The 20715-nt window shown below is 62.7% G+C and overlaps 6 pseudogenes; all 6 read left to right on the forward strand.

Annotated features, from left to right (window-relative positions):
• The first annotated feature begins 356 nt into the window (after nucleotides 1-356).
• LOC142863288 (uncharacterized) lies at nucleotides 357-475 on the forward strand (annotated as a pseudogene).
• A 3775-nt stretch (nucleotides 476-4250) lies between these two features.
• On the forward strand, nucleotides 4251-4369 carry LOC142863264 (uncharacterized; annotated as a pseudogene).
• A 3764-nt stretch (nucleotides 4370-8133) lies between these two features.
• LOC142863289 (uncharacterized) lies at nucleotides 8134-8252 on the forward strand (annotated as a pseudogene).
• A 3772-nt stretch (nucleotides 8253-12024) lies between these two features.
• LOC142863291 (uncharacterized) lies at nucleotides 12025-12143 on the forward strand (annotated as a pseudogene).
• A 3775-nt stretch (nucleotides 12144-15918) lies between these two features.
• Nucleotides 15919-16037, forward strand: LOC142863292 (uncharacterized; annotated as a pseudogene).
• Nucleotides 16038-19809: 3772 nt separating this feature from the next.
• LOC142863353 (uncharacterized) lies at nucleotides 19810-19928 on the forward strand (annotated as a pseudogene).
• Nucleotides 19929-20715: the final 787 nt, after the last annotated feature.

Consider the following 20715-nt stretch of genomic DNA (forward strand, 5'->3'; position numbering starts at 1 on the left):
AGCGTCCCGCGCGTGCGCAGTCAGCGGCAGGCAGCGACGCGCTGGGGGTGGGCAGCGGGTAGGTGAAGGAGGCCGGGCGAGGAGACGAGGGGGGCTGGGAGGGCTCCACCTTGGCGAGTCCAGCCGTGGAGGCGCATCTTGTGTGGGTGTGAGTGAGTGTGAGTGTGTGTGTGTGTGTGTGTATAGAGAGACAGCCCCCGCCCCGCCCCGCCCCGCCCCGCCCATCACCCCCGTCCCTGGGAGCCCGCGGGACCCGGCCGGGGAACTCAACCGGCCCGGCCCGGCGCGGGAGGCGGCGGCGGGGAAGCCCAGAGAGGCTCGGCTTCTTGAGCGGGGCAGGGGCGCCCTCCGCCGCCGTCTAGGGCCACACCACCCTGAACGCCCCCGATCTCGTCTGGTCTGGGAAGCTAAGCAGGGTCGGGCCCGGTTAGTACTTGGATGGGAGACCGCCTGGGAATACCGGGTGCCACAGGCTGCTGCTTTTTTTTTTTTTTTTTTTTTTTTGGCCTCTTGTTCTGTCCCCTTTCTGGGAGCGCGGCGGCGGCCCGGGGTGGGGGTCACCCCCACCCTCAGCGCCCGCGCGGTGCCTGGCGCCCCAGCCCGCACCGTGGGGCCTCCTCTTGTCCCAAGCCCCGACACCGCCGCTACGCGGCAGCATGCGTGGCATCTGGACTGTCAGGTCTCAGACCAAAGGTCTGCTCTGTGGGAACCGACACGCTGGAGGAAACCTTGAGAGTCTGAGAGGGGAGGGAGTTCCAGAAGAAGGCCAGGATGTCATTTTGAGGGAGTATGTGACCAGAACTCGTCCCGTTGCTTTTGGGGTTCTATGGGCTACACGCAGGAATCTTTGGTGGTGGCACCTGATGTTGGGGGATCCGGAGTCACACCCAGACCTGCTCCACAGGCCTCCTTTTACTTTTCTCTTCGGATTCATTATTTTTAAAAAGTGTCTCTTACCTCTAGGATTGCATTTTCTTTTCTCTCTCTCTTCAAGCAGATGATGGGAGTACAAGTATTCAGGTGACATGTGACGCCCTTGCCCCCCTCCCCCCTGCGTTCTTTTTTTTTTTTTTTTTTTGAGACAGAGTCTCGTTTTGCTGCCCAGGCTAGAGTGAGTGCCATGGCGTCAGCCTAGCTCACAGCAACCTCAATCTCCGGGCTCAAGCAATCCTGCTGCCTCAGCCTCCCGAGTAGTTGGGACTACAGGCATGCACCACCACGCCCGGCTGTGTTTTTCTATATATATTAGTTGGCCAATTAATTTCTTTCTATTTTTAGTAGAGACGGGGTCTCGCTCTTGCTCAGGCTGGTTTCGAACTCCTGACCTGGAGCAATCCGCCCGCCTCGGCCTCCCAGAGAGCTAGGATTACAGGCGTGAGCCACCGCGCCCGGCCCCCCCTGTGTTCTTATTCATATACCTCTCATGTTGTTCCAGCGTATTGTGGGGGTACCAATGTTAAGGTCGGGTGCCTTGCCCTCTCCAAGCCTCCCCCCTCGGGTCAGAGCTTCAAGTGCGCCCATCCCCCAGTCGGTGCGCACCCACCCCATGCCTAATGGATGTGTATGCCCCTCCCCTCCCCCCACCCGCCCGACACCCACCCGATGAAGGTGATTCCTCTCTGTCCACTTAGGCGTCCATCCGTTCGTACCAATTTGCTGGTGAGCGCGCTCACGTGGTGCTCGTGTGTCCATTCTTGGGATACCTGGCCTACTGGAACGGGTTCCAGCTCTGGCCAGGAGAACACGAGAGGCGCCCTCTCACCGCTGCTCCTCACAGCCGAATGGCACTCCGTGGTGTCCACGCGCCACATTTTATTGATGCACTCCTGGATGGATGGGCACTCGGGTCGCTTCCACGTCTTTGCGATTGTGAATTGTGCCCTAACTGTCACCCTAACCCTTACCCAGCCCGTCTCCTCTGCCCCTGCCTGACGCACTCCTCCCCGGCCAGGCCCGTCACTGTCCTGGGCCCCCGCCTGACCGGCTCCTCCCCGCCCGGCCTGTCACCGTCCTCTGCCCCTGCCTGACATGCTCCTTCCCGCCCGCCCGGCCTCTCACCGTCCTGGGCCCCTGCCTGACCGGCTCCTCCGTCGCCTGGGCCTTCCAAGGGCTTGGTGTGGACGCTGCTTCCAGGAAGCCCACCAGAAACCCGGCAGCAGGGTGGCCGCAGCAGTCTCCAGCAGCCGTCCCTAAGTCGCGTGAGTGCGGGGGACGTGCCCCCGCTGTGCCGCGGGGGCCCAGCCTGGTGTCTTCCCTGAGGCCCTGCGGCTGCCGGCTGGGCTGCCGCTCCCCGCAAGGGGAGAGCCGCGGAGGTGGGGACCGCCTCCTGATGGGGACGTACACGCAGCTCTCCACGTCGGATTCCGGGGCTCTCTGTCCTGCCCGAAGGCCCAGCTGGCCTGCGGGTCCTTAGAGTGGCAAAAACATCCGAAAACTGAGATTGAGGGTCCGGTGGGTGTCTGCACTTTTGTGCTGGGCACCCCAGGGAGGCCCGGGGGCTGGCTGGACAACGTGGTCTGCTGGGCGGGGGGGTTGGAGGAGCAACTGATGCCCTTTGCACTTTGGGTAGCAAGAGTCTGAGGTGTCTCTGAGCCCTGTGCCCTGTGGGGGGGGGCGGGGGGGGGAGGAGGAGGAGGAGGAGGAGGAGGTGGGAAGGGCCGGGGCCTGCAGTCCTGTTCCCGGGGTAGCACGGCAAGTGGCTTCTTCCACAGGCTGCTTGGCCTGGGCTCCCTGCACCTGGGCCTTTGGAGGACCGGCCCTGTGCTTGCCAACACTTCCTGCAGGGACCCAGAGCTGGGAGGTGGCATCTCTCAGCCCTGGGTCGGGCAGAGCCCCAGCGGGCCATGCCCACAACCTCTCTCAGCACCGGTCCCCCAGAAGGCTCCTTTGGGACCAGGATTCTCTTGCGGTGACTCTTTAAGGTCTGGCCCCTGGATGGAGGGGCACCAGGAGTAGAGGAGCAGGAAGGGGAAGGGGGTGGCCATGCGAGGGGACACTTTGAGGCCGAGTCCCAGCTTCAGCCTGATCCTCCTGGGAACCCCGCTCTGAGACAAGGAGCCGGGCTTCACATTCCCACAGCAGCCAGTCGTGGGCTGAGGACACCTGGGGCGTTGGGAACTCACTGGCTTCTCCTTGGTTTAACGTCTAGAGCTGCTTGTGAATCGCGCCGCCACACACACCCGAGCGCAGGTGTCTTCCGCACAGACTGCGGGCCTCGCTCTTCTGAACGCCGCTAGCTCGCCACCCACCCACGGGTGAACCTGGTCAGGGTGCTTTCTCTAAGGGGCAGACTCTTTTCCGGGCGGGCTACCGGTGTCTCTGTTTGCTCGTTTCTTTCTTCCATTTCGGGAAAGTCTTCCTTGCTGGGTGTGGAAATCTCCTATGCCTTCCCTCGCCTATTCTGTCAGCTTTCAAATTCTCTTTCAGTTGCCACCCTCACAGATGGATTAGGAAACTCTTTCCGGTGCACTCATTAGTGAAATGACCTCCAGGAAGCTGGAATCCAATATCTAATGGCCGATTTTTAGCGAGTCCACACGCCAGGGTGGTCGGGGTCCAATGCAGCCCCGGCCAGGCCCAGGCCCCTTGGACTGGGCCACAGGAGGACACGGAGGAGGGTCCCGGCCCCCACGAAGCGGTGCCGGCAGTTCTCCACGGGCTTGGGCGTTTTCCAGAGGTAGGAGATGGAGGGGACTGATTTCTTCAGCGCCCCCCAAACCACGCCACCCCACCCCACCCATGGGACACATCCCCAGAGAGAGACGCCCCATACACTGGCTGTGCCCCAGCCCTGGCCCGGAGGAATAGGCGGCAGCCCACCCACAGGGCGAGGGGGGGGGCGCAGCTGAAAGGGGTTGTGGGGGAGGGCGGCCCCTGGCTGGGGTCAAAGGGCGAGCGTCCCGCGCGTGCGCAGTCAGCGGTAGGCAGCGACGCGCTGGGGGTGGGCAGCGGGTAGGTGAAGGAGGCCGGGCGAGGAGACGAGGGGGGCTGGGAGGGCTCCACCTTGGCTAGTCCAACCGTGGAGGCGCATCTTGTGTGAGTGTGAGTGAGTGTGAGTGTGTGTGTGTGTGTATAGAGAGACAGCCCCCGCCCCGCCCCGCCCCGCCCGGCCCCGCCCATCACCCTCGTCCCTGGGAGCCCGCGGGACCCGGCCGGCGAACTCAACCGGCCCGGCCCGGCGCGGGAGGCGGCGGCGGGGAAGCCCAGAGAGGCTCGGCTTCTTGAGCGGGGCAGGGGCGCCCTCCGCCGCCGTCTAGGGCCACACCACCCTGAACGCCCCCGATCTCGTCTGGTCTGGGAAGCTAAGCAGGGTCGGGCCTGGTTAGTACTTGGATGGGAGACCGCCTGGGAATACCGGGTGCCACAGGCTGCTGCTTTTTTTTTTTTTTTTTTTTTTTGGCCTCTTGTTCTGTCCCCTTTCTGGGAGCGCGGCGGCGGCCCGGGGTGGGGGTCACCCCCACCCTCAGCGCCCGCGCGGTGCCTGGCGCCCCAGCCCGCACCGTGGGGCCTCCTCTTCCCAAGCCGCGACACCGCCGCCACGCGGCAGCATGCGTGGCATCTGGACTGTCAGGTCTCAGACCAAAGGTCTGCTCTGTGGGAACCGACACGCTGGAGGAAACCTTGAGAGTCTGAGAGGGGAGGGAGTTCCAGAAGAAGGCCAGGATGTCATTTTGAGGGAGTATGTGACCAGAACTCGTCCCGTTGCTTTTGGGGTTCTATGGGCTACACGCAGGAATCTTTGGTGGTGGCACCTGATGTTGGGGGATCCGGAGTCACACCCAGACCTGCTCCACAGGCCTCCTTTTACTTTTCTCTTCGGATTCATTATTTTTAAAAAGTGTCTCTTACCTCTAGGATTGCATTTTCTTTTCTCTCTCTCTTCAAGCAGATGATGGGAGTACAAGTATTCAGGTGACATGTCACGCCCGTGCCCCCCTCCCCCCTGCGTTCTTTTTTTTTTTTTTTTTTTTTGAGACAGAGTCTCGTTTTGCTGCCCAGGCTAGAGTGAGTGCCATGGCGTCAGCCTAGCTCACAGCAACCTCAATCTCCGGGCTCAAGCAATCCTGCTGCCTCAGCCTCCCGAGTAGTTGGGACTACAGGCATGCACCACCACGCCCGGCTGTGTTTTTCTATATATATTAGTTGGCCAATTAATTTCTTTCTATTTTTAGTAGAGACGGGGTCTCGCTCTTGCTCAGGCTGGTTTCGAACTCCTGACCTGGAGCAATCCGCCCGCCTCGGCCTCCCAGAGAGCTAGGATTACAGGCGTGAGCCACCGCGCCCGGCCCCCCCTGTGTTCTTATTCATATACCTCTCATGTTGTTCCAGCGTATTGTGGGGGTACCAATGTTAAGGTCGGGTGCCTTGCCCTCTCCAAGCCTCCCCCCTCGGGTCAGAGCTTCAAGTGCGCCCATCCCCCAGTCGGTGCGCACCCACCCCATGCCTAATGGATGTGTATGCCCCTCCCCTCCCCCCACCCGCCCGACACCCACCCGATGAAGGTGATTCCTCTCTGTCCACTTAGGCGTCCATCCGTTCGTACCAATTTGCTGGTGAGCGCGCTCACGTGGTGCTCGTGTGTCCATTCTTGGGATACCTGGCCTACTGGAACGGGTTCCAGCTCTGGCCAGGAGAACACGAGAGGCGCCCTCTCACCGCTGCTCCTCACAGCCGAATGGCACTCCGTGGTGTCCACGCGCCACATTTTATTGATGCACTCCTGGATGGATGGGCACTCGGGTCGCTTCCACGTCTTTGCGATTGTGAATTGTGCCCTAACTGTCACCCTAACCCTTACCCAGCCCGTCTCCTCTGCCCCTGCCTGACGCACTCCTCCCCGGCCAGGCCCGTCACTGTCCTGGGCCCCCGCCTGACCGGCTCCTCCCCGCCCGGCCTGTCACCGTCCTCTGCCCCTGCCTGACATGCTCCTTCCCGCCCGCCCGGCCTCTCACCGTCCTGGGCCCCTGCCTGACCGGCTCCTCCGTCGCCTGGGCCTTCCAAGGGCTTGGTGTGGACGCTGCTTCCAGGAAGCCCACCAGAAACCCGGCAGCAGGGTGGCCGCAGCAGTCTCCAGCAGCCGTCCCTAAGTCGCGTGAGTGCGGGGGACGTGCCCCCGCTGTGCCGCGGGGGCCCAGCCTGGTGTCTTCCCTGAGGCCCTGCGGCTGCCGGCTGGGCTGCCGCTCCCCGCAAGGGGAGAGCCGCGGAGGTGGGGACCGCCTCCTGATGGGGACGTACACGCAGCTCTCCACGTCGGATTCCGGGGCTCTCTGTCCTGCCCGAAGGCCCAGCTGGCCTGCGGGTCCTTAGAGTGGCAAAAACATCCGAAAACTGAGATTGAGGGTCCGGTGGGTGTCTGCACTTTTGTGCTGGGCACCCCAGGGAGGCCCGGGGGCTGGCTGGACAACGTGGTCTGCTGGGCGGGGGGGTTGGAGGAGCAACTGATGCCCTTTGCACTTTGGGTAGCAAGAGTCTGAGGTGTCTCTGAGCCCTGTGCCCTGTGGGGGGGGGCGGGGGGGGAGGAGGAGGAGGAGGTGGGAAGGGCCGGGGCCTGCAGTCCTGTTCCCGGGGTAGCACGGCAAGTGGCTTCTTCCACAGGCTGCTTGGCCTGGGCTCCCTGCACCTGGGCCTTTGGAGGACCGGCCCTGTGCTTGCCAACACTTCCTGCAGGGACCCAGAGCTGGGAGGTGGCATCTCTCAGCCCTGGGTCGGGCAGAGCCCCAGCGGGCCATGCCCACAACCTCTCTCAGCACCGGTCCCCCAGAAGGCTCCTTTGGGACCAGGATTCTCTTGCGGTGACACTTTAAGGTCTGGCCCCTGGATGGAGGGGCACCAGGAGTAGAGGAGCAGGAAGGGGAAGGGGGTGGCCATGCGAGGGGACACTTTGAGGCCGAGTCCCAGCTTCAGCCTGATCCTCCTGGGAACCCCGCTCTGAGACAAGGAGCCGGGCTTCGCATTCCCACAGCAGCCAGTCGTGGGCTGAGGACACCTGGGGCGTTGGGAACTCCCTGGCTTCTCCTTGGTTTAACGTCTAGAGCTGCTTGTGAATCGCGCCGCCACACACACCCGAGCGCAGGTGTCTTCCGCACAGACTGCGGGCCTTGCTCTTCTGAACGCCGCTAGCTCGCCACCCACCCACGGGTGAACCTGGTCAGGGTGCTTTCTCTAAGGGGCAGACTCTTTTCCGGGCGGGCTACCGGTGTCTCTGTTTGCTCGTTTCTTTCTTCCATTTCGGGAAAGTCTTCCTTGCTGGGTGTGGAAATCTCCTATGCCTTCCCTCGCCTATTCTGTCAGCTTTAAAATTCTCTTTCAGTTGCCACCCTCACAGATGGATTAGGAAACTCTTTCCAGTGCACTCATTAGTGAAATGACCTCCAGGAAGCTGGAATCCAATATCTAATGGCCGATTTTTAGCGAGTCCACACGCCAGGGTGGTCGGGGTCCAATGCAGCCCCGGCCAGGCCCAGGCCCCTTGGACTGGGCCACAGGAGGACACGGAGGAGGGTCCCGGCCCCCACGAAGCGGTGCCGGCAGTTCTCCACGGGCTTGGGCGTTTTCCAGAGGTAGCAGATGGAGGGGACTGATTTCTTCAGCGCCCCCCAAACCACGCCACCCCACCCCACCCATGGGACACATCCCCAGAGAGAGACGCCCCATACACTGGCTGTGCCCCAGCCCTGGCCCGGGGGAATAGGCGGCAGCCCACCCACAGGGCTAGGGGGCGGGCGCAGCTGAAAGGGGTTGTGGGGGAGGGCGGCCCCTGGCTGGGGTCAAAGGGCGAGCGTCCCGCGCGTGCGCAGTCAGCGGCAGGCAGCGACGCGCTGGGGGTGGGCAGCGGGTAGGTGAAGGAGGCCGGGCGAGGAGACGAGGGGGGCTGGGAGGGCTCCACCTTGGCTAGTCCAACCGTGGAGGCGCATCTTGTGTGAGTGTGAGTGAGTGTGAGTGTGTGTGTGTGTGTATAGAGAGACAGCCCCCGCCCCGCCCCGCCCCGCCCCGCCCCGCCCATCACCCTCGTCCCTGGGAGCCCGCGGGACCCGGCCGGCGAACTCAACCGGCCCGGCCCGGCGCGGGAGGCGGCGGCGGGGAAGCCCAGAGAGGCTCGGCTTCTTGAGCGGGGCAGGGGCGCCCTCCGCCGCCGTCTAGGGCCACACCACCCTGAACGCCCCCGATCTCGTCTGGTCTGGGAAGCTAAGCAGGGTCGGGCCCGGTTAGTACTTGGATGGGAGACCGCCTGGGAATACCGGGTGCCACAGGCTGCTGCTTTTTTTTTTTTTTTTTTTTTTTTGCCTCTTGTTCTGTCCCCTTTCTGGGAGCGCGGCGGCGGCCCGGGGTGGGGGTCACCCCCACCCTCAGCGCCCGCGCGGTGCCTGGCGCCCCAGCCCGCACCGTGGGGCCTCCTCTTCCCAAGCCGCGACACCGCCGCCACGCGGCAGCATGCGTGGCATCTGGACTGTCAGGTCTCAGACCAAAGGTCTGCTCTGTGGGAACCGACACGCTGGAGGAAACCTTGAGAGTCTGAGAGGGGAGGGAGTTCCAGAAGAAGGCCAGGATGTCATTTTGAGGGAGTATGTGACCAGAACTCGTCCCGTTGCTTTTGGGGTTCTATGGGCTACACGCAGGAATCTTTGGTGGTGGCACCTGATGTTGGGGGATCCGGAGTCACACCCAGACCTGCTCCACAGGCCTCCTTTTACTTTTCTCTTCGGATTCATTATTTTTAAAAAGTGTCTCTTACCTCTAGGATTGCATTTTCTTTTCTCTCTCTCTTCAAGCAGATGATGGGAGTACAAGTATTCAGGTGACATGTGTTGCCCGTGCCCCCCTCCTCCCTGCGTTCTTTTTTTTTTTTTTTTTTTTGAGACAGAGTCTCGTTTTGCTGCCCAGGCTAGAGTGAGTGCCATGGCGTCAGCCTAGCTCACAGCAACCTCAATCTCCGGGCTCAAGCAATCCTGCTGCCTCAGCCTCCCGAGTAGTTGGGACTACAGGCATGCACCACCACGCCCGGCTGTGTTTTTCTATATATATTAGTTGGCCAATTAATTTCTTTCTATTTTTAGTAGAGACGGGGTCTCGCTCTTGCTCAGGCTGGTTTCGAACTCCTGACCTGGAGCAATCCGCCCGCCTCGGCCTCCCAGAGAGCTAGGATTACAGGCGTGAGCCACCGCGCCCGGCCCCCCCTGTGTTCTTATTCATATACCTCTCATGTTGTTCCAGCGTATTGTGGGGGTACCAATGTTAAGGTCGGGTGCCTTGCCCTCTCCAAGCCTCCCCCCTCAGGTCAGAGCTTCAAGTGCGCCCATCCCCCAGTCGGTGCGCACCCACCCCATGCCTAATGGATGTGTATGCCCCTCCCCTCCCCCCACCCGCCCGACACCCACCCGATGAAGGTGATTCCTCTCTGTCCACTTAGGCGTCCATCCGTTCGTACCAATTTGCTGGTGAGCGCGCTCACGTGGTGCTCGTGTGTCCATTCTTGGGATACCTGGCCTACTGGAACGGGTTCCAGCTCTGGCCAGGAGAACACGAGAGGCGCCCTCTCACCGCTGCTCCTCACAGCCGAATGGCACTCCGTGGTGTCCACGCGCCACATTTTATTGATGCACTCCTGGATGGATGGGCACTCGGGTCGCTTCCACGTCTTTGCGATTGTGAATTGTGCCCTAACTGTCACCCTAACCCTTACCCAGCCCGTCTCCTCTGCCCCTGCCTGACGCACTCGTCCCCGGCCAGGCCCGTCACTGTCCTGGGCCCCCGCCTGACCGGCTCCTCCCCGCCCGGCCTGTCACCGTCCTCTGCCCCTGCCTGACATGCTCCTTCCCGCCCGCCCGGCCTCTCACCGTCCTGGGCCCCTGCCTGACCGGCTCCTCCGTCGCCTGGGCCTTCCAAGGGCTTGGTGTGGACGCTGCTTCCAGGAAGCCCACCAGAAACCCGGCAGCAGGGTGGCCGCAGCAGTCTCCAGCAGCCGTCCCTAAGTCGCGTGAGTGCGGGGGACGTGCCCCCGCTGTGCCGCGGGGGCCCAGCCTGGTGTCTTCCCTGAGGCCCTGCGGCTGCCGGCTGGGCTGCCGCTCCCCGCAAGGGGAGAGCCGCGGAGGTGGGGACCGCCTCCTGATGGGGACGTACACGCAGCTCTCCACGTCGGATTCCGGGGCTCTCTGTCCTGCCCGAAGGCCCAGCTGGCCTGCGGGTCCTTAGAGTGGCAAAAACATCCGAAAACTGAGATTGAGGGTCCGGTGGGTGTCTGCACTTTTGTGCTGGGCACCCCAGGGAGGCCCGGGGGCTGGCTGGACAACGTGGTCTGCTGGGCGGGGGGGTTGGAGGAGCAACTGATGCCCTTTGCACTTTGGGTAGCAAGAGTCTGAGGTGTCTCTGAGCCCTGTGCCCTGTGGGGGGGGGCGGGGGGGGAGGAGGAGGAGGAGGAGGAGGAGGTGGGAAGGGCCGGGGCCTGCAGTCCTGTTCCCGGGGTGGCACGGCAAGTGGCTTCTTCCACAGGCTGCTTGGCCTGGGCTCCCTGCACCTGGGCCTTTGGAGGACCGGCCCTGTGCTTGCCAACACTTCCTGCAGGGACCCAGAGCTGGGAGGTGGCATCTCTCAGCCCTGGGTCGGGCAGAGCCCCAGCGGGCCATGCCCACAACCTCTCTCAGCACCGGTCCCCCAGAAGGCTCCTTTGGGACCAGGATTCTCTTGCGGTGACTCTTTAAGGTCTGGCCCCTGGATGGAGGGGCACCAGGAGTAGAGGAGCAGGAAGGGGAAGGGGGTGGCCATGCGAGGGGACACTTTGAGGCCGAGTCCCAGCTTCAGCCTGATCCTCCTGGGAACCCCGCTCTGAGACAAGGAGCCGGGCTTCGCATTCCCACAGCAGCCAGTCGTGGGCTGAGGACACCTGGGGCGTTGGGAACTCCCTGGCTTCTCCTTGGTTTAACGTCTAGAGCTGCTTGTGAATCGCGCCGCCACACACACCCGAGCGCAGGTGTCTTCCGCACAGACTGCGGGCCTCGCTCTTCTGAACGCCGCTAGCTCACCACCCACCCACGGGTGAACCTGGTCAGGGTGCTTTCTCTAAGGGGCAGACTCTTTTCCGGGCGGGCTACCGGTGTCTCTGTTTGCTCATTTCTTTCTTCCATTTCGGGAAAGTCTTCCTTGCTGGGTGTGGAAATCTCCTATGCCTTCCCTCGCCTATTCTGTCAGCTTTCAAATTCTCTTTCAGTTGCCACCCTCACAGATGGATTAGGAAACTCTTTCCGGTGCACTCATTAGTGAAATGACCTCCAGGAAGCTGGAATCCAATATCTAATGGCCGATTTTTAGCGAGTCCACACGCCAGGGTGGTCGGGGTCCAATGCAGCCCCGGCCAGGCCCAGGCCCCTTGGACTGGGCCACAGGAGGACACGGAGGAGGGTCCCGGCCCCCACGAAGCGGTGCCGGCAGTTCTCCACGGGCTTGGGCGTTTTCCAGAGGTAGGAGATGGAGGGGACTGATTTCTTCAGCGCCCCCCAAACCACGCCACCCCACCCCACGCATGGGACACATCCCCAGAGAGAGACGCCCCATACACTGGCTGTGCCCCAGCCCTGGCCCGGGGGAATAGGCGGCAGCCCACCCACAGGGCGAGGGGGGGGGCGCAGCTGAAAGGGGTTGTGGGGGAGGGCGGCCCCTGGCTGGGGTCAAAGGGCGAGCGTCCCGCGCGTGCGCAGTCAGCGGCAGGCAGCGACGCGCTGGGGGTGGGCAGCGGGTAGGTGAAGGAGGCCGGGCGAGGAGACGAGGGGGGCTGGGAGGGCTCCACCTTGGCGAGTCCAGCCGTGGAGGCGCATCTTGTGTGAGTGTGAGTGAGTGTGAGTGTGTGTGTGTGTGTATAGAGAGACAGCCCCCGCCCCGCCCCGCCCCGCCCCGCCCCGCCCATCACCCCCGTCCCTGGGAGCCCGCGGGACCCGGCCGGCGAACTCAACCGGCCCGGCCCGGCGCGGGAGGCGGCGGCGGGGAAGCCCAGAGAGGCTCGGCTTCTTGAGCGGGGCAGGGGCGCCCTCCGCCGCCGTCTAGGGCCACACCACCCTGAACGCCCCCGATCTCGTCTGGTCTGGGAAGCTAAGCAGGGTCGGGCCCGGTTAGTACTTGGATGGGAGACCGCCTGGGAATACCGGGTGCCACAGGCTGCTGCTTTTTTTTTTTTTTTTTTTTTTTGGCCTCTTGTTCTGTCCCCTTTCTGGGAGCGCGGCGGCGGCCCGGGGTGGGGGTCACCCCCACCCTCAGCGCCCGCGCGGTGCCTGGCGCCCCAGCCCGCACCGTGGGGCCTCCTCTTGTCCCAAGCCCCGACACCGCCGCTACGCGGCAGCATGCGTGGCATCTGGACTGTCAGGTCTCAGACCAAAGGTCTGCTCTGTGGGAACCGACACGCTGGAGGAAACCTTGAGAGTCTGAGAGGGGAGGGAGTTCCAGAAGAAGGCCAGGATGTCATTTTGAGGGAGTATGTGACCAGAACTCGTCCCGTTGCTTTTGGGGTTCTATGGGCTACACGCAGGAATCTTTGGTGGTGGCACCTGATGTTGGGGGATCCGGAGTCACACCCAGACCTGCTCCACAGGCCTCCTTTTACTTTTCTCTTCGGATTCATTATTTTTAAAAAGTGTCTCTTACCTCTAGGATTGCATTTTCTTTTCTCTCTCTCTTCAAGCAGATGATGGGAGTACAAGTATTCAGGTGACATGTGACGCCCTTGCCCCCCTCCCCCCTGCGTTCTTTTTTTTTTTTTTTTTTTTTGAGACAGAGTCTCGTTTTGCTGCCCAGGCTAGAGTGAGTGCCATGGCGTCAGCCTAGCTCACAGCAACCTCAATCTCCGGGCTCAAGCAATCCTGCTGCCTCAGCCTCCCGAGTAGTTGGGACTACAGGCATGCACCACCACGCCCGGCTGTGTTTTTCTATATATATTAGTTGGCCAATTAATTTCTTTCTATTTTTAGTAGAGACGGGGTCTCGCTCTTGCTCAGGCTGGTTTCGAACTCCTGACCTGGAGCAATCCGCCCGCCTCGGCCTCCCAGAGAGCTAGGATTACAGGCGTGAGCCACCGCGCCCGGCCCCCCCTGTGTTCTTATTCATATACCTCTCATGTTGTTCCAGCGTATTGTGGGGGTACCAATGTTAAGGTCGGGTGCCTTGCCCTCTCCAAGCCTCCCCCCTCGGGTCAGAGCTTCAAGTGCGCCCATCCCCCAGTCGGTGCGCACCCACCCCATGCCTAATGGATGTGTATGCCCCTCCCCTCCCCCCACCCGCCCGACACCCACCCGATGAAGGTGATTCCTCTCTGTCCACTTAGGCGTCCATCCGTTCGTACCAATTTGCTGGTGAGCGCGCTCACGTGGTGCTCGTGTGTCCATTCTTGGGATACCTGGCCTACTGGAACGGGTTCCAGCTCTGGCCAGGAGAACACGAGAGGCGCCCTCTCACCGCTGCTCCTCACAGCCGAATGGCACTCCGTGGTGTCCACGCGCCACATTTTATTGATGCACTCCTGGATGGATGGGCACTCGGGTCGCTTCCACGTCTTTGCGATTGTGAATTGTGCCCTAACTGTCACCCTAACCCTTACCCAGCCCGTCTCCTCTGCCCCTGCCTGACGCACTCCTCCCCGGCCAGGCCCGTCACTGTCCTGGGCCCCCGCCTGACCGGCTCTTCCCCGCCCGGCCTGTCACCGTCCTCTGCCCCTGCCTGACATGCTCCTTCCCGCCCGCCCGGCCTCTCACCGTCCTGGGCCCCTGCCTGACCGGCTCCTCCGTCGCCTGGGCCTTCCAAGGGCTTGGTGTGGACGCTGCTTCCAGGAAGCCCACCAGAAACCCGGCAGCAGGGTGGCCGCAGCAGTCTCCAGCAGCCGTCCCTAAGTCGCGTGAGTGCGGGGGACGTGCCCCCGCTGTGCCGCGGGGGCCCAGCCTGGTGTCTTCCCTGAGGCCCTGCGGCTGCCGGCTGGGCTGCCGCTCCCCGCAAGGGGAGAGCCGCGGAGGTGGGGACCGCCTCCTGATGGGGACGTACACGCAGCTCTCCACGTCGGATTCCGGGGCTCTCTGTCCTGCCCGAAGGCCCAGCTGGCCTGCGGGTCCTTAGAGTGGCAAAAACATCCGAAAACTGAGATTGAGGGTCCGGTGGGTGTCTGCACTTTTGTGCTGGGCACCCCAGGGAGGCCCGGGGGCTGGCTGGACAACGTGGTCTGCTGGGCGGGGGGGTTGGAGGAGCAACTTATGCCCTTTGCACTTTGGGTAGCAAGAGTCTGAGGTGTCTCTGAGCCCTGTGCCCTGTGGGGGGGGGCGGGGGGGGAGGAGGAGGAGGAGGAGGAGGAGGTGGGAAGGGCCGGGGCCTGCAGTCCTGTTCCCGGGGTAGCACGGCAAGTGGCTTCTTCCACAGGCTGCTTGGCCTGGGCTCCCTGCACCTGGGCCTTTGGAGGACCGGCCCTGTGCTTGCCAACACTTCCTGCAGGGACCCAGAGCTGGGAGGTGGCATCTCTCAGCCCTGGGTCGGGCAGAGCCCCAGCGGGCCATGCCCACAACCTCTCTCAGCACCGGTCCCCCAGAAGGCTCCTTTGGGACCAGGATTCTCTTGCGGTGACACTTTAAGGTCTGGCCCCTGGATGGAGGGGCACCAGGAGTAGAGGAGCAGGAAGGGGAAGGGGGTGGCCATGCGAGGGGACACTTTGAGGCCGAGTCCCAGCTTCAGCCTGATCCTCCTGGGAACCCCGCTCTGAGACAAGGAGCCGGGCTTCGCATTCCCACAGCAGCCAGTCGTGGGCTGAGGACACCTGGGGCGTTGGGAACTCCCTGGCTTCTCCTTGGTTTAACGTCTAGAGTTGCTTGTGAATCGCACCGCCACACACACCCGAGCGCAGGTGTCTTCCGCACAGACTGCGGGCCTCGCTCTTCTGAACGCCGCTAGCTCGCCACCCACCCACGGGTGAACCTGGTCAGGGTGCTTTCTCTAAGGGGCAGACTCTTTTCCGGGCGGGCTACCGGTGTCTCTGTTTGCTCGTTTCTTTCTTCCATTTCGGGAAAGTCTTCCTTGCTTGGTGTGGAAATCTCCTATGCCTTCCCTCGCCTATTCTGTCAGCTTTAAAATTCTCTTTCAGTTGCCACCCTCACAGATGGATTAGGAAACTCTTTCCAGTGCACTCATTAGTGAAATGACCTCCAGGAAGCTGGAATCCAATATCTAATGGCCGATTTTTAGCGAGTCCACACGCCAGGGTGGTCGGGGTCCAATGCAGCCCCGGCCAGGCCCAGGCCCCTTGGACTGGGCCACAGGAGGACACGGAGGAGGGTCCCGGCCCCCACGAAGCGGTGCCGGCAGTTCTCCACGGGCTTGGGCGTTTTCCAGAGGTAGCAGATGGAGGGGACTGATTTCTTCAGCGCCCCCCAAACCACGCCACCCCACCCCACCCATGGGACACATCCCCAGAGAGAGACGCCCCATACACTGGCTGTGCCCCAGCCCTGGCCCGGGGGAATAGGCGGCAGCCCACCCACAGGGCTAGGGGGCGGGCGCAGCTGAAAGGGGTTGTGGGGGAGGGCGGCCCCTGGCTGGGGTCAAAGGGCGAGCGTCCCGCGCGTGCGCAGTCAGCGGCAGGCAGCGACGCGCTGGGGGTGGGCAGCGGGTAGGTGAAGGAGGCCGGGCGAGGAGACGAGGGGGGCTGGGAGGGCTCCACCTTGGCTAGTCCAACCGTGGAGGCGCATCTTGTGTGAGTGTGAGTGAGTGTGAGTGTGTGTGTGTGTGTATAGAGAGACAGCCCCCGCCCCGCCCCGCCCCGCCCCGCCCCGCCCATCACCCTCGTCCCTGGGAGCCCGCGGGACCCGGCCGGCGAACTCAACCGGCCCGGCCCGGCGCGGGAGGCGGCGGCGGGGAAGCCCAGAGAGGCTCGGCTTCTTGAGCGGGGCAGGGGCGCCCTCCGCCGCCGTCTAGGGCCACACCACCCTGAACGCCCCCGATCTCGTCTGGTCTGGGAAGCTAAGCAGGGTCGGGCCCGGTTAGTACTTGGATGGGAGACCGCCTGGGAATACCGGGTGCCACAGGCTGCTGCTTTTTTTTTTTTTTTTTTTTTTTTGCCTCTTGTTCTGTCCCCTTTCTGGGAGCGCGGCGGCGGCCCGGGGTGGGGGTCACCCCCACCCTCAGCGCCCGCGCGGTGCCTGGCGCCCCAGCCCGCACCGTGGGGCCTCCTCTTCCCAAGCCGCGACACCGCCGCCACGCGGCAGCATGCGTGGCATCTGGACTGTCAGGTCTCAGACCAAAGGTCTGCTCTGTGGGAACCGACACGCTGGAGGAAACCTTGAGAGTCTGAGAGGGGAGGGAGTTCCAGAGGAAGGCCAGGATGTCATTTTGAGGGAGTATGTGACCAGAACTCGTCCCGTTGCTTTTGGGGTTCTATGGGCTACACGCAGGAATCTTTGGTGGTGGCACCTGATGTTGGGGGATCCGGAGTCACACCCAGACCTGCTCCACAGGCCTCCTTTTACTTTTCTCTTCGGATTCATTATTTTTAAAAAGTGTCTCTTACCTCTAGGATTGCATTTTCTTTTCTCTCTCTCTTCAAGCAGATGATGGGAGTACAAGTATTCAGGTGACATGTCACGCCCGTGCCCCCCTCCCCCCTGCGTTCTTTTTTTTTTTTTTTTTTTTGAGACAGAGTCTCGTTTTGCTGCCCAGGCTAGAGTGAGTGCCATGGCGTCAGCCTAGCTCACAGCAACCTCAATCTCCGGGCTCAAGCAATCCTGCTGCCTCAGCCTCCCGAGTAGTTGGGACTACAGGCATGCACCACCACGCCCGGCTGTGTTTTTCTATATATATTAGTTGGCCAATTAATTTCTTTCTATTTTTAGTAGAGACGGGGTCTCGCTCTTGCTCAGGCTGGTTTCGAACTCCTGACCTGGAGCAATCCGCCCGCCTCGGCCTCCCAGAGAGCTAGGATTACAGGCGTGAGCCACCGCGCCCGGCCCCCCCTGTGTTCTTATTCATATACCTCTCATGTTGTTCCAGCGTATTGTGGGGGTACCAATGTTAAGGTCGGGTGCCTTGCCCTCTCCAAGCCTCCCCCCTCGGGTCAGAGCTTCAAGTGCGCCCATCCCCCAGTCGGTGCGCACCCACCCCATGCCTAATGGATGTGTATGCCCCTCCCCTCCCCCCACCCGCCCGACACCCACCCGATGAAGGTGATTCCTCTCTGTCCACTTAGGCGTCCATCCGTTCGTACCAATTTGCTGGTGAGCGCGCTCACGTGGTGCTCGTGTGTCCATTCTTGGGATACCTGGCCTACTGGAACGGGTTCCAGCTCTGGCCAGGAGAACACGAGAGGCGCCCTCTCACCGCTGCTCCTCACAGCCGAATGGCACTCCGTGGTGTCCACGCGCCACATTTTATTGATGCACTCCTGGATGGATGGGCACTCGGGTCGCTTCCACGTCTTTGCGATTGTGAATTGTGCCCTAACTGTCACCCTAACCCTTACCCAGCCCGTCTCCTCTGCCCCTGCCTGACGCACTCCTCCCCGGCCAGGCCCGTCACTGTCCTGGGCCCCCGCCTGACCGGCTCCTCCCCGCCCGGCCTGTCACCGTCCTCTGCCCCTGCCTGACATGCTCCTTCCCGCCCGCCCGGCCTCTCACCGTCCTGGGCCCCTGCCTGACCGGCTCCTCCGTCGCCTGGGCCTTCCAAGGGCTTGGTGTGGACGCTGCTTCCAGGAAGCCCACCAGAAACCCGGCAGCAGGGTGGCCGCAGCAGTCTCCAGCAGCCGTCCCTAAGTCGCGTGAGTGCGGGGGACGTGCCCCCGCTGTGCCGCGGGGGCCCAGCCTGGTGTCTTCCCTGAGGCCCTGCGGCTGCCGGCTGGGCTGCCGCTCCCCGCAAGGGGAGAGCCGAGGAGGTGGGGACCGCCTCCTGATGGGGACGTACACGCAGCTCTCCACGTCGGATTCCGGGGCTCTCTGTCCTGCCCGAAGGCCCAGCTGGCCTGCGGGTCCTTAGAGTGGCAAAAACATCCGAAAACTGAGATTGAGGGTCCGGTGGGTGTCTGCACTTTTGTGCTGGGCACCCCAGGGAGGCCCGGGGGCTGGCTGGACAACGTGGTCTGCTGGGCGGGGGGGTTGGAGGAGCAACTGATGCCCTTTGCACTTTGGGTAGCAAGAGTCTGAGGTGTCTCTGAGCCCTGTGCCCTGTGGGGGGCGGCGGGGGGGGAGGAGGAGGAGGAGGAGGAGGAGGTGGGAAGGGCCGGGGCCTGCAGTCCTGTTCCCGGGGTAGCACGGCAAGTGGCTTCTTCCACAGGCTGCTTGGCCTGGGCTCCCTGCACCTGGGCCTTTGGAGGACCGGCCCTGTGCTTGCCAACACTTCCTGCAGGGACCCAGAGCTGGGAGGTGGCATCTCTCAGCCCTGGGTCGGGCAGAGCCCCAGCGGGCCATGCCCACAACCTCTCTCAGCACCGGTCCCCCAGAAGGCTCCTTTGGGACCAGGATTCTCTTGCGGTGACTCTTTAAGGTCTGGCCCCTGGATGGAGGGGCACCAGGAGTAGAGGAGCAGGAAGGGGAAGGGGGTGGCCATGCGAGGGGACACTTTGAGGCCGAGTCCCAGCTTCAGCCTGATCCTCCTGGGAACCCCGCTCTGAGACAAGGAGCCGGGCTTCGCATTCCCACAGCAGCCAGTCGTGGGCTGAGGACACCTGGGGCGTTGGGAACTCCCTGGCTTCTCCTTGGTTTAACGTCTAGAGCTGCTTGTGAATCGCGCCGCCACACACACCCGAGCGCAGGTGTCTTCCGCACAGACTGCGGGCCTCGCTCTTCTGAACGCCGCTAGCTCGCCACCCACCCACGGGTGAACCTGGTCAGGGTGCTTTCTCTAAGGGGCAGACTCTTTTCCGGGCGGGCTACCGGTGTCTCTGTTTGCTCGTTTCTTTCTTCCATTTCGGGAAAGTCTTCCTTGCTGGGTGTGGAAATCTCCTATGCCTTCCCTCGCCTATTCTGTCAGCTTTAAAATTCTCTTTCAGTTGCCACCCTCACAGATGGATTAGGAAACTCTTTCCGGTGCACTCATTAGTGAAATGACCTCCAGGAAGCTGGAATCCAATATCTAATGGCCGATTTTTAGCGAGTCCACACGCCAGGGTGGTCGGGGTCCAATGCAGCCCCGGCCAGGCCCAGGCCCCTTGGACTGGGCCACAGGAGGACACGGAGGAGGGTCCCGGCCCCCACGAAGCGGTGCCGGCAGTTCTCCACGGGCTTGGGCGTTTTCCAGAGGTAGGAGATGGAGGGGACTGATTTCTTCAGCGCCCCCCAAACCACGCCACCCCACCCCACCCATGGGATACATCCCCAGAGAGAGACGCCCCATACACTGGCTGTGCCCCAGCCCTGGCCCGGGGGAATAGGCGGCAGCCCACCCACAGGGCTAGGGGGCGGGCGCAGCTGAAAGGGGTTGTGGGGGAGGGCGGCCCCTGGCTGGGGTCAAAGGGCGAGCGTCCCGCGCGTGCGCAGTCAGCGGCAGGCAGCGACGCGCTGGGGGTGGGCAGCGGGTAGGTGAAGGAGGCCGGGCGAGGAGACGAGGGGGGCTGGGAGGGCTCCACCTTGGCGAGTCCAGCCGTGGAGGCGCATCTTGTGTGGGTGTGAGTGAGTGTGAGTGTGTGTGTGTGTGTGTATAGAGAGACAGCCCCCGCCCCGCCCCGCCCCGCCCCGCCCATCACCCCCGTCCCTGGGAGCCCGCGGGACCCGGCCGGCGAACTCAACCGGCCCGGCCCGGCGCGGGAGGCGGCGGCGGGGAAGCCCAGAGAGGCTCGGCTTCTTGAGCGGGGCAGGGGCGCCCTCCGCCGCCGCCGTCTAGGGCCACACCACCCTGAACGCCCCCGATCTCGTCTGCTCTGGGAAGCTAAGCAGGGTCGGGCCCGGTTAGTACTTGGATGGGAGACCGCCTGGGAATACCGGGTGACACAGGCTGCTGTTTTTTTTTTTTTTTTTTTTTTTTTTTGGCCTCTTGTTCTGTCCCCTTTCTGGGAGCGCGGCGGCGGCCCGGGGTGGGGGTCACCCCCACCCTCAGCGCCCGCGCGGTGCCTGGCGCCCCAGCCCGCACCGTGGGGCCTCCTCTTGTCCCAAGCCCCGACACCGCCGCTACGCGGCAGCATGCGTGGCATCTGGACTGTCAGGTCTCAGACCAAAGGTCTGCTCTGTGGGAACCGACACGCTGGAGGAAACCTTGAGAGTCTGAGAGGGGAGGGAGTTCCAGAAGAAGGCCAGGATGTCATTTTGAGGGAGTATGTGACCAGAACTCGTCCCGTTGCTTTTGGGGTTCTATGGGCTACACGCAGGAATCTTTGGTGGTGGCACCTGATGTTGGGGGATCCGGAGTCACACCCAGACCTGCTCCACAGGCCTCCTTTTACTTTTCTCTTCGGATTCATTATTTTTAAAAAGTGTCTCTTACCTCTAGGATTGCATTTTCTTTTCTCTCTCTCTTCAAGCAGATGATGGGAGTACAAGTATTCAGGTGACATGTCACGCCCGTGCCCCCCTCCCCCCTGCGTTCTTTTTTTTTTTTTTTTTTTGAGACAGAGTCTCGTTTTGCTGCCCAGGCTAGAGTGAGTGCCATGGCGTCAGCCTAGCTCACAGCAACCTCAATCTCCGGGCTCAAGCAATCCTGCTGCCTCAGCCTCCCGAGTAGTTGGGACTACAGGCATGCACCACCACGCCCGGCTGTGTTTTTCTATATATATTAGTTGGCCAATTA

The sequence above is a fragment of the Microcebus murinus genome, chromosome 21 (assembly GCF_040939455.1).
Source record: "Microcebus murinus isolate Inina chromosome 21, M.murinus_Inina_mat1.0, whole genome shotgun sequence".
Lineage (NCBI taxonomy): Eukaryota > Metazoa > Chordata > Mammalia > Primates > Cheirogaleidae > Microcebus > Microcebus murinus.